Here is a 12,680-nt window from a genome sequence, read left to right as displayed (position 1 = left end):
GTGAGGGATTAATTCTTAGCTCTCTATTATATTACATTTTTCTATATGTCTCTTTATGACAGTACCACACTGATTTGATTACCATAGCTTTATCATAATTTTAGAAATTGGAAATAAGAATTCTCCAACTTTGGTCTTCTTTTTCAAGAGTGATTTGGTTTTCAGAGTCTCATGATATTTCATATGAATTTTAGTATGGGTTTTTATTTTTCTGCAAGAACACTGTTTTGAATTTCCTGGAATCTATAGATTACTTTGATCATTAATTTCTTAATAATATTAATTATTCAATTCCATGAATACAGGATGTCTTTCTATTTATGTACATTATTTTCAATATCTTTCAACATAGTTTTATAGCTTTTATTGCACAAGTCTTTTGCCTCACTTATTAACTTTATTTCTAAGAATGTTATTTCATGCTACTGTAAATGAAATTATTTTCTTAATTTCTTTTTTGTACTGTTCATTGCTTTACCAAATTTTTTTTTGGATTCTTTACATTTTTCTAAATAAAGATCATGCCATCTAAGGACAGGAATAATTTTGCTCCTTCCTTTCAAATTTGAATGGCTTGTATTTCATTTTTTGCCTACTTGTTCCTGCTAAAACTGTGAGCATTATGTTAAATAGAAGTAGCAAAACTTATCATCTTTATCTTATTCTTGGTCTTAGAGGAAACATTTTCAGATTATCAACATTAAGTATGATGTTAGCTTTGGATTTTTCATATATGACTGTTATCATGTTGAAGAAGTTCCCTTCTATTCCTAGTGTGCCTAGTGTTTTTTATCTTGAAAGGTTGTTGGATTTTGTCAATTTTTTTTCTTTTTTTTCCTGAAATAGGGTTGACGTACAATATTATGTTAGCTTCAGGCATACTACGCAGTGATTTGACATTTGCATACATTATGAAATGATCATCAAAATAAGTCTAATAGCCATCTGTTCCCATACAAAGTTATTACAATATTATAATTACCCTTTTAGGTTATTAAAAAAATTTGAGTATAGTTCCCTGTGCTATACAGTAGGTCCTTGTCGGTTATCTATTTAATATATAGTAGTGTGCATATGTTAACACCAAACTCTTAATTTATCCCTCCCCCCTTTTCCCTTTAGTAACCATAAGTTTGTTTTCTATGTCTGTGGATCTATTTCTCTTTTGTATATAAGTCCACTTGTATCATTTTTTTAAAGATTCCTCATATAAGCAATATCATATATTTGTCTTTTTCTGTCTGGGTTACTTCCCTTAACATGATAAACGCTGGGTTCATCCATGTTGCTGCAGATGGCATTGTTTCATTCTTTTTATGGCTGAGTAATATCCCTCTGTGTGTGTGTGTGTGTGTGTGTGTGTGTGTGTGTGTGTGTGTGTGTGTGTGCATGTATATATATACCACATCTTTATCCATTCCTCTGTCGATGGACATTTAGGTTGCTTCCATGTCTTGGCTACTGTAAACAGTGTTGCAATGAACATTGGGTACAATTATGGTTTTCTCTGAATATATGCCAAGGAGTGGGATTGCAGGATCACATGGTAGTTTTAATTTAAGTTTCTTAAAGAACCTCCATACTGTTCTCCATAGTGTCTGTACCAATTTGCATTCCTACCAATAGTGTAGGAGGGTTCCATTTTCTCCACACCCTCTCCAGCATTTATTACTTGTAGACTTTTTGATGGCCATTCTGACCAGTGTGAGGTGATACCTCATTGTAATTTTTATTTTCGTTTCTCTAATTAGTGATGTTGAGCATCTTTTCATGTGCCTTTTGGCCATCTGTATGGCTTCTTTTGAGAAATGTCTATTTAGGTCTTCTGCCCACTTTTTTTATTGTTTTTTTTTTTTTTTTTGAGCTGTATAAGCTGTTCGTATATTTTGGAGATTAATCCCTTTTCAGTTGCATCATTAGCAAGTATATTCTTCCATTCTGTAGGTTGTCTTTTCATTTCCTTTAAGGCTTGCTGTGCAAAAGCTTTTAAGTTTAATTAGGTCCCATTTATTTATTTTAGGTTTTATTTCCATACTCTAGGAGATGGATCCAAAAAGATACTGCTGTGATTTATGTCAAAGAGTTTTCTACCTATGTTTTCCTTTAGGAATTTTATAGTATCCAGCCTTATATTTAGGTTTTTAATCCATTTTGAGTTTATTTTTGTGTGTGGTATTAGAGAATGTTCTAATTTCATTCTTTTACATGTAGCTGTCCTGTTTTCCCAGCACCACTTATGGAAGAGACCGTCTTTTCTCCATTGTATATTCTTGCCTCCTTTGTCATAGATTAATTGATCATAGGTGTGTGGGTTTATTTCTGGGCTTTCTATCTGGTTCCATTGATCTATATGTCTGATTTTGTGTCAATACCATATTGTTTTGATTTTGTAGCTTTGTAGTGTAGTCTGAAGTCAGAGACCCTGATTCCTCCAGCTCTGTTTTTCTTTCTCAAGATCGTTTTGGTTATTCAGGGTCTTTTGTATTTCCATACAAATTTAAAAATTTTTATTCCATTCCTGCGCAAAATGCCATTGGTAATTTGAAAATGACTATACTACCCAAGGCAATCTCTTGCTCTTTTAATCGAGAGCAGTTCTTTTGCCTTTTCATTTTGCTTAACTTTCTCTGCTTTTATGAAGTAAAACAGTTACCTATTGTGGTCTTAAAGGGGTGTTCTTACATGGGAGTGTCTTTATACAGACTGCATGTGCCCAATGCCTTTGGTGGGAGAGCTGGATTTGATGTGGACTTCAGACACATGTTTCCTCAGTATGTGGGGCTTGAGCTGGAGCCAGATGTAAGGTGGGATTTCCCCTCTGATTAGTGAATGTCACCACCCTATCAGATGTGGGGTCTGATCCCAGGCTGCTGGAGTAGAAGCCCTGAGGTTCAGCCCAAGCTGGCTCTGTTCCCTTTAAGGGTGTGTTTTCCTCTCTCCCAACATCAGGACACTTGCCTCAGAGAGGAGGAATGCTGAAGCATGTGGGGCCAGTGAAAACTCTTGGCTTGTGTCAGACACAGAGGGAGGTCTGGGCTGTCTCCAATGTGCTGTCTGTGCAGGTACCAGTATTTGTTTCCCTCGCTTCAAACAGATGCAACCTTGGATTTAAGTCCCCTTTGTCCCTCACAACTAATCACTGCTGCCAGCCTCCCTTGCCTCACCCTGTTGTGGAGCCACATTGCAGGGTGTTCAGAGCCTGCATGGACTCTCAGCACTTATTGGGATGTGAGCTGTGGAGGAGTAGCCACTTTCAGAGATCTGGGGTGCTCCTGATGTACTGCTAGAGTAAGTGCCAACAACAGCTGCCACTGCTCCACCCAGGCTCTGCCCCAGGAGCTGGTCACCCCTGTGTCTCATGGTCGAGACTTCTCTTCAGTCATGGCTGCCCCTGATCCAGTGCTGTGCTGTGACATGGAGCAAGGGAGCAGAGGAGTGCTTGCTTGTCTTAGGCTGGTGAGCACACTGAGACAGTCACAGGGAACCCAGCAGCAGCTAGAGCAGTACTCTCACTGTCTTGTCTTGGGGGCAAGCCAACACATGTGTTTCTCATGGGAAGAATCCAAGCTTCCCATTGCCCTTTTTTTAGTCCTAGCAGTCCTCCAACCAGCCAAGTGTGTTCATCTCCCCAGTGTAGGACCCCAGGACTAGGGAATTGAATATGTGGTTTTCACTGCTGATTTCCCTGGGTGGGTGTTTTCTGTGTAACCTCCCTTTTCCTCTGAGTCCTCTCCTAAGGGCACAGGTCCCAACCCAAATGCTTTTATTCCCTTCCTACCCAATTAGGTCTGTATGTTTCTTACAGCCATAGTTGTACTAGAGTAATTCTCCAGTTTCCAGTTAGTTAAAAAGTTTCTAACAGTTTCTAACAGTTAAACTGTTAAACAGTTTCTAAACTATTTCCCATGACCACCCAGGAATGTGCCCCAGCCTGGGCCAATGCTCCCTCCAGTCCTGCTTGTTCCTTGATGCAGTTCCACACTGGGGTGAAGGTTGCTGCAGCCAAAGGGGAGAGCTCAGTTGTGAGGGAAAAAGGTGGCTCATACCCGGAGCAACATCTGAGTGGGGTGGTGGCAGCCTTTAATGGTGCTTATAGAGGGAGCACACCAGAAGCAGTCTGAGACCCTGACACTGGCTGGGTCACAACAGCCCATGATCAGACCTATGCCAAGTGCCAACACTAGGTCCTTTGGCACAACACCACTCCCCTCTGGGGTGGGGGGCTGGTGCTGGTAGTAGGGAGTGCACACACTTAAAAGGGAATGGAGCCAACTCAGACCTGAACTTCAGAGCTTCAACTCCAGCAACTTAGGACTCTCATCCACCCCTAATAGGGTGGTACTAACTGTTGAGCAGAGAAGAAACTCCAGTTCACACCTGGTTCTTGTCCTAGCACCTCCATATCCAGCCTTACCTCCTACCAAGGTGATAGCTGCCAGCATACCCTGGGGAAAGACATGACTCATGCTCATGTCAAATCCAGCTCTCTTACCAAAGCTATTGGGTACACACAGACTGTGTTAGGATGCTCCCACAGAAAAACACCCCTTCAAGACCATAATAGGTAACTGCTTCACCTAATTTCAGAGAGACAAAAAAAGTTAAGGAAAATGAGAACACAGAGGAATATGTTTCAATTGAAAGAACAAGAGAAACACCTGAAATAACAACTAATAAAACAGAAATAACTAATTTGCCAGAAAAATATTTTCCAAACATAAATAATAAGAACAATAGCAGAATTAGAGAAAAGAATAGATAACACAGCCAGCATTTTATCAAGGAACTAGAAAATATAAAAAAGAACCAGTCCAAACTGAAAATTACAATAAATGAAATGAAAAACATCATAGAAGGCATTAACAGCAGACTAGGTGATACAGAAGAAAGCATAACTGACCTGGAAGATGCAATAATGTAAATTACCCAAGTAGAGCAAGAGCAAGAAAAAAATACAATATTAATTCTTCTAAACCAAGATCATGGGATATCTTTCCATTTCTTTGAATCATCTTCAGTTTGCTTTATCAACATTTTGTAGTTCTCAACATATAAGTTTTTCACCTCCTTGGTGAGATTTATTCCCAAGTATTTCATTTTTTTTGATGGGGTTCTTAAAGGGATTGTTTGTTTACATCCCTTTTCTGATATTTCATTGTTAGTGTAAAGAAATGCAACAGATTTCTGTGTGTTAATCTTGTATCCTGCTACCTTGCTGAATTCCTTTATCAGTTCTAGTAGTTTTTATGTGGAGTCTTTAGGATTTTCTATATATAGTATCATGTCATCTGCATATAATGAAAATTTTACCTCTTCCCTTCCAGTTTGGATACCTTTTTATTTTTTTTTTCTTGTCTGATTGCTGTGGCTAGGACTTCCAATATTATGTTTAATAGAAGTGATGAGAGTGGGTATACTTGTCTTGTTCCAGATTTTAGCAGGAAGGCTTTCAGCTTTTCACCATTGAGTATTATGTGGGCTATGGATTTGTCATAAATAGGTTTTATTATGTTGAGATATGTTTCCCCTTTACACATTGTGGTAAGAGTTTTTACCATGAATGGATGTTGAATTTTAGCCAATGCTTTTTCTGTATCTATTGAGATGATCATGTAAATTTTGTCTTTTCTTTTGTTGATGTAGTATATCACATTGATTGATTTGCATATGTTGAACCATCCTTATGATGCTGGGATGACATTTTTCACAGAACTAGAACAAATAATCCTAAAATTTATGTGGAAGCATAAAAGACGCAGAATTACCAAAGCAATCTTGAGGGGGAATAAAAACAAAAACAAAGCTGGAGGCATAACTCTCCCATACTACAAAGCTACAGTAATCAAAACAGCATGGTATTGGCACAAAAATAGACATATGGATCAATGGAAAAGAATAGAGAGCCCAGAAATAAACCCACACACCTACAGTCAATTAATCTTTGACAAAGGAGGCAAGAATGTACAATGGATAAAATGTCTCTTCAGCAAGTGGTGTTGGGAAAGCTGGACAACTGTATGTATGTAAATGAAGTTGATCACACTGTACACAAAAATAAACTCAAAATCACTTAAAGACTTAAATATAAGACATGACACTGCAAAACTCCCAGAAGAGAACCTAAGCAAAACATTCTCTGACATAAATCATAGCAATGCTTTCTTAGGTCAGTTTCCTAAGGCAATAGAAATAAAAGGAACAATAAACAAATGGGACCTAATCAAACTTATAAGCTTTTGCACAGCAAAGGAAACCATAAACAAAGTAAGAAAACCTGTGGACTGGAAGGTCTTCAAATGATGCAACTGACAAGGACTTAATTTCCAAAATATACAAACAGCTCATACAACTCAATAACAAAAAAACCAAACAACTGAATCAAAAATTGGGCCAAAGCCCTAAATAGATATGTCTCCAAAAAAGACATACAGATGGCCAATAAGGACAAGAAAATGTGCTCAACATCACTAATTATTAGAGAAATGTAAATCAAAACTATAATGAGCTATTGCCTCACACCAGTCAGAATGGCCAACATTAAAAAGTCTACAAATAAATGCTGGAGAGGGTGTGAAGAAAAGGAAACCCTCCTACATTACTGGTGGGAATATAAATAGGTGCAGCCACTATGGAAATTAGTATGGCAGTTCATTCAAAAAATTAAAAATGGAGCTACCATATGATCTTGCAATCCCACTCCTGGGCATATATCTGGAGAAAAACATGGTCCGAAAGGACACATGCACCCCAATGTTCATTTCAGCACTGTTTACAATAGGCAAGACATGGAAGCAACTTAAATGTCCAATGACAGAGGAATGGATAAAGAAGATGTGGTAAATATATATACAATGGACTATTACTCAGCCATATGAAAGGATGAAATAATGCCATTTGCAGCAACCTGGATGGACCTAGAGACTGTCATACTGAGTGAATTAAGTCAGACAAAGACAAATATAGTGTGACATCACTTATATGCGGAATCTAAAAAAATGATACAAATGAACTTATTTACAAAACAGAAACAGACTCAGAGACTTGGAGAATGAACTTTTGGTTCCCAGGGGGGAAGATTGTGGGGGGGGGGAGGGATAGTTAGGGAGTTTGGGATTGACATGTACACATTGCTATATTTAAAATAGATAACCAGCAAGGACCTACTCTATAGCACAGAGAACTCTGCTCAATATTATGTAACAACCTAATTGGGAAAAGAATTTGAAAAAGAATAAATGATACATGTATATGTATAACTGAATCACTTTGTTGTACACCTGACACTAACACAACATTGTTAATCACCTGTATACTCCAATATAAAATAAAAAGTAAAAAACAAACAAAAAACTAAAAATAAAATTGCCCAGAAATCCCACTCCTGGGCATGTGTCCAGAGAAAACTCCAATTTGAAAAGATGCATCTGAACTTCACTTGTTTTATGGCTAAATAATATTCCATTGTATGGTTGTACCACATTTTTCTATCCATTCATCAGTTGATGTACATTTGTGTTATTTTGCCATGTTTGATATTGTCAGTAGTGTTGCTATAAACATTCAAGTACAAATATTTGTTTTAATACCTATTTTTAATAATTTGGGATATACATACCTAGGAGAGGAATTATTGGGTCATATGTTAATGCTATGTTTAACTTTTTGAGTTACTGCCAAACTGTTTTCCACAGCAGATTCACCATTTTACATTTCCACAAGCAAAGTACACTTTTTCTAATTTCTCCACATCTTCACCAACACAACTTGCTATTTTCTTTTCTTGTTTTTAATTATCACCATCTTAGTGAATGTAAAGTGGTACCTTATTGAGATTTTTTTTTTGCATTTTCCCAGTAACTAATAATGTTAAGCATCTTTTTATGTGCTTATAGTCCATTTGCATATCTTATTTGGAGAAATGTGTATTTAAGCCTTTTGCCCATGCTTTAATTGGGTTATTTATGTTTTTGTATTTGAGTTGTAAGGGTTCTTTTTATATTCTTCATACTAGGCCCTAATTCAATATATGCTTTGCGATTTTTTCTTCCACTATGTAAGTTGTTTTCTCACTATCTTGATATTGTCTTTTGATGCACAAAGTTTGTATTTTTAATGATGTCCAATTCAACTACTGTTTTCTTATTGGTGTTTTTGGCGTTATAACTAAGCATCCATTACCAAAACTAAGATCATTAAGATTTACACGTAAATTTACTTCTAAGAGTTTTATATTTTTAACTCTTGTATTTAGGTTGTTGGTGCATTTTGAGTTGGTTTTTATATATGATGTCAGGTAAGTAGTCCAACTTATTCACTTTGATGTTGATAACTACTTGTTCCAGCATCATTTTTTAAAGTGACTATTCTTTCTCCATTGAAAAGTTTTTTCGTCCTTGTCAAAAAGCAATTGACCACAGAAGTATGGGTTTATTTGAGAAGTCTCAATTCCACGTTACTGGTCTATTTGTCTATGCTTACGTCAGTACTACACTGTTTTGATTACTGAACCTTTGTAGTAAGTTTTAAATAAGAAATGAGGAGTCTTCTTTGTTTTTCCTTCTCAAGATGGTTTTGGCTATTTGAGGTCCCTTACAGCTACATAGGAATTTTAAGACCAAATTTCCCACTTCTGCAAAAAAAAAAAGACACTAAGGTAGTTATAGAGATTGCATTGAATCTGTAGATTGCTTTACTTAATATTGCCATCTTAACAATATTTTCTTCTATCCATGAACATGAAATGACTTTCCAATTATTTAGCTCCCTAAAATTTTTTCAACAATATTTTGTATTTTTCAGTGTACAAATATTGTACACTGTTAAATTTATTCCTATGTAATTTATTATTTTTATTCAATTGTAAAAGAAGTTTCATATTCATCCCTTGTGCTTTTGATATCATATAAAAATCCTTTCTCTAACCCCAATTCAGCAATATTTACTTCTATATTTGCTTCTGAGAGTGTTATAGTTGTAACCCTTACATTTAGGTCTATGATCCTTTTGAGTTGATTTTTCAGTATAGTATGGGGAAGGAATTCAAGTTCATTTTTTCTCATGGGGGTATCCAGTTTTACCAGTACTACTTGTTTATGCCATTCAAACATCTTAGTTCCTTTGACAAAAATGAATTAACCATAAAATGTGAGGTTTTATTTCTGGACTTTTAATTCTATTCCACTCTTCTGTACAGCTATTCTTATTCCAATACAAAATCATTTTGATTACTTTTGCTTCGTATTAATTTTAAAATTAGAAAATATTAACCCTTCTCAGACAGAGAAAATATGGCAGAGTAGAAAGACATGAGCTCACATCTTATGAAAACACCAAAATAACAGTTAACTTCTGTACAACCATGGACAAAAGAAAACAAAAAGAAAAAGCTGGAAGCTACCTAAAAAGATATCCTACATCCAAAGACAAAGAAGAAGCCACAACAAGAGTTTAGGAGTGGTGCAATCACGATAAAATCAATCACCCACCTGCCGGGTGGGTGACCCACAAACTGGAAAATAATTATGTCACAAATGTTCTCCCACAGTAGTGAATGTTCTGAGTCCCACGTCAGGCTCCCAAGCCTGGGGGGTGTGGCAACACCAATTTATGATAAAAACTCTACAGAAAGTGGGCATTGAGGGAACATACCTCCACATAATAAAGGCCATTTATGGCAAACGTATGGCTAACATAATTCTCAATGGGGAAAACCTGAAAGCATTTCTTCTAAGATCAAGAATAAGACAAGGATGTCCACTCTCACCACTTTTATTCAACATAGTTTTGGAAGCCCTAGCCACAGCAATCAGAGAAGAAAAATAAGTAAAAGGAATCAAAATTGGAACAGAAGAAGTAAAACTGTCACTGTTTGCAGATGACATGATAGTATACATATAAAATCCTAAAGATGCTACCAGAAAACTACTAGAGCTCTTCAATGAATTCAGTAATGTTGCAGGGTACAAAATAAATACACAGAAATCCATTGCACTTCTATACACTAACAATGAAAAATAAGAAAGAGAAATTAAAGAAACCATCCCATTTACCATCACATCAAAAAGAATAAAATAAACCTACTTAAAGAGGCAAAAGACCTGTACTCTGAAAACCATAAGATGCTGATGAAAGAAATTTAAAATGACACAAACAGATGGAAAGATATACCATCTTCTTGGATTGGAAGAATGAATATTTTCAAAATGACTCTACTACCTAAGGCAGTCTACAGATTCAATGCAAGGCCTATCAAATGACCAGTGGCAGTTTTCACAGAAATACAACAGAAAATCTTAAATTTGTGTGGAGACAAAAAAGACCCTGAGTAGCAAAAGCAATCTTCAGAAAGAAAAACAGAGCTGGAGGAATCAGGCTCCCTGACTTCAGACTATACTACAAGGCTACAGTCTTCAAAACAATATAGTACTTGCACAAAAACAGAAACATAGATCAGTGGAACAGGATAGAAATCCCATAAAAAACTTATGCACCTCTGGTCAATTTATCTATGACAAAGGAGGCAAGAATATACAATGGAGAAAACAACAGTCTCTTCAATAATTGGTGCTGGGAAAACTGGACAACTACATGTAAAAGAATGAACTTAGAACATTCTTTAACACCATACACAAAAATAAACTCAAAATGGATTAAAGACCTAAATGTAAGACCAGATGCTATAAAACTCTTAGAGGTAAACATAGGCAGAACACACTTTGACATAAGTCACAGCAAGATCTTTTTTGATCCGTCTCCTAGAGTAATGGAAATAAAAACAAAAATAAACAAATGGGACCCATTTAAACTCAGAAGCTTTTGAACATGAAAGGAAACCTTAAACAAAATGAAAAGACGCTCCACAGAATGGGAGGAAATATTTGCAAACAATGCAGCCGACAAGGGATTCATGTCCAAAATTTACAAACAGCTCATGCAGTTCAATATCAAATAAACAACCCAACCAAAAAATGGGTGGAAGACCTAAATAGACATTTCTCCACAGAAGACATACAGATGGCCAAGACGCACATGAAAAAGATGCTCAATATCGGTAATTATTAGAGAAATGCATGTCAAAACTCCAATGAGATAGCACCTCACACCAGACAGAATGGCCATCATAAAGAAGTCCACAAACAATAAATGCTGGAGAGGGTGTGGAGAAAAGGGAACCCTCCTACACTGTTGGTGGGAATATAAATTGGTATTACCATTATGGAAAACAGTATGGAGGTTCGTTAAGAAACTAAGAATAGAGCTACCATATGATCCAGCAATCCCATTCCTGGTCATTTATCTAGAGAAAGCCATGGTTCGAAAGGATATATGCACCCTAATGTTCATTGCAGTGCTGTTTACAATATCCAAGGCATGGAAGCAACCTAAATTTCCATCGACAGATGAATGAATAAAGATGATGTTGTACACATATACAATGGAATATTATTCAGCCATAAAAGGGAATGAAATGATGACATTTGCAGCAACATGGATGGACCTGGAGATTATCATACTAAGTGAAGTAATTCAGACAGAGAAAGACAAATATCATATGATATCGCTTATATGCAGAATCTACAAAAAATTATACAGTGAACTTATTTACAAAGGAGGAACAGACTTACAGACTTAGAGAATAAACTTTTGGTTACCAGGGGGGAAGGGTGGGGTGTGTGATAGATTGGGAGTCTGGGATTGACATATACACACTGCTATATTTAAAATAGATAGCCAACAAGGACCTACTGTATAACGCAGGGAACTCTGTTTAATATTTTCTATGAACCTAAATGGGAAAAGAACTTGAAAAAGAATAGATACTTCTATATGTATAAGTGAGTCACTTTGCTGTACACCTGAAACTAATGCAACACTGTTAATCAACTATACTCCAATATAAAATAAAAATTAAAAAATAAAATATTAAGCATTCTTCATTTTTGTTTGTCTCGAAATTGTTTTGGTTGTTCTGGGTCCCTTCAATTTCTATATGAATTTTATGATCAGCTTTTAAGATCTTCAAATAAACCAGCTGGAATATTTTATAGGGATTTCACCAAATCTGTAGATCAGTTTGAGAAGTATTGTCCTGAAAACAATATTGTCTTTAATACATGAAAGTGGGATGTATATTTACTTATGTTATTTAGATCTTTAATTTCTTTCAACAAAGTTTTGTAATTTTCAGAGTCTAAGTTTTGCACTTATTTTGTTAAATGTATTTCTAAATATTTTCAATATTTTTGATGTTGTTTTAAGTGAAATGGTTTCCTTAATTTCATTTCTGCACTGTTTCTTGATAGTGTGCAGAAATACAATTGTTATTGTATATTGATCTTGTATCCTGCAAATTTGCTGAACTCATAGTGTGTACGTGTGGATTTCTTAAGAATCAGAGTTTGGGAGATAGGGATTCCCATTTTCTTGGCCACATCTACTTTGCGTAGTCTCTGTTACACTGAGCTGTGGTGTAAGAAGACAAGGAGTAAGTCATGGTTCAAGTGCCACAGATTCTTGCTGTTCTTCCCAATATTTTCTTGAATAAATGTTTCTTCATTTTCCATATGCCCTTAGGACAATCTTCAAAGACATTAATGCCACCCTGTACCACACAGACATAGCACTTGCTCTCTTTCCCACTCATTTTACAATGAATGCTCCTTAGAAAGTCTCTTTGCAAA

General features: G+C 36.0%; 1 long non-coding RNA gene across 1 annotated transcript in view; it reads right to left on the bottom strand.

Annotated features, from left to right (window-relative positions):
• Positions 1-12,680, bottom strand: part of LOC309620201 — a 58,780-nt gene that overhangs the window by 30,436 nt on the left and 15,664 nt on the right. Inside the window, exon 1 of the long non-coding RNA XR_014239452.1 lies at positions 1-12,680. This exon is cut by the window's left edge and continues 27,604 nt beyond it; it is cut by the window's right edge and continues 15,664 nt beyond it. This is a non-coding gene — a long non-coding RNA (uncharacterized lncRNA).

This window comes from Balaenoptera borealis, assembly GCF_965194805.1.
Source record: "Balaenoptera borealis genome assembly, chromosome: X".
Taxonomy (NCBI): domain Eukaryota; kingdom Metazoa; phylum Chordata; class Mammalia; order Artiodactyla; family Balaenopteridae; genus Balaenoptera; species Balaenoptera borealis.
Note: the sequence above shows the minus strand (reverse complement) of the source record. Positions and strands in the feature narration are given on the sequence as shown.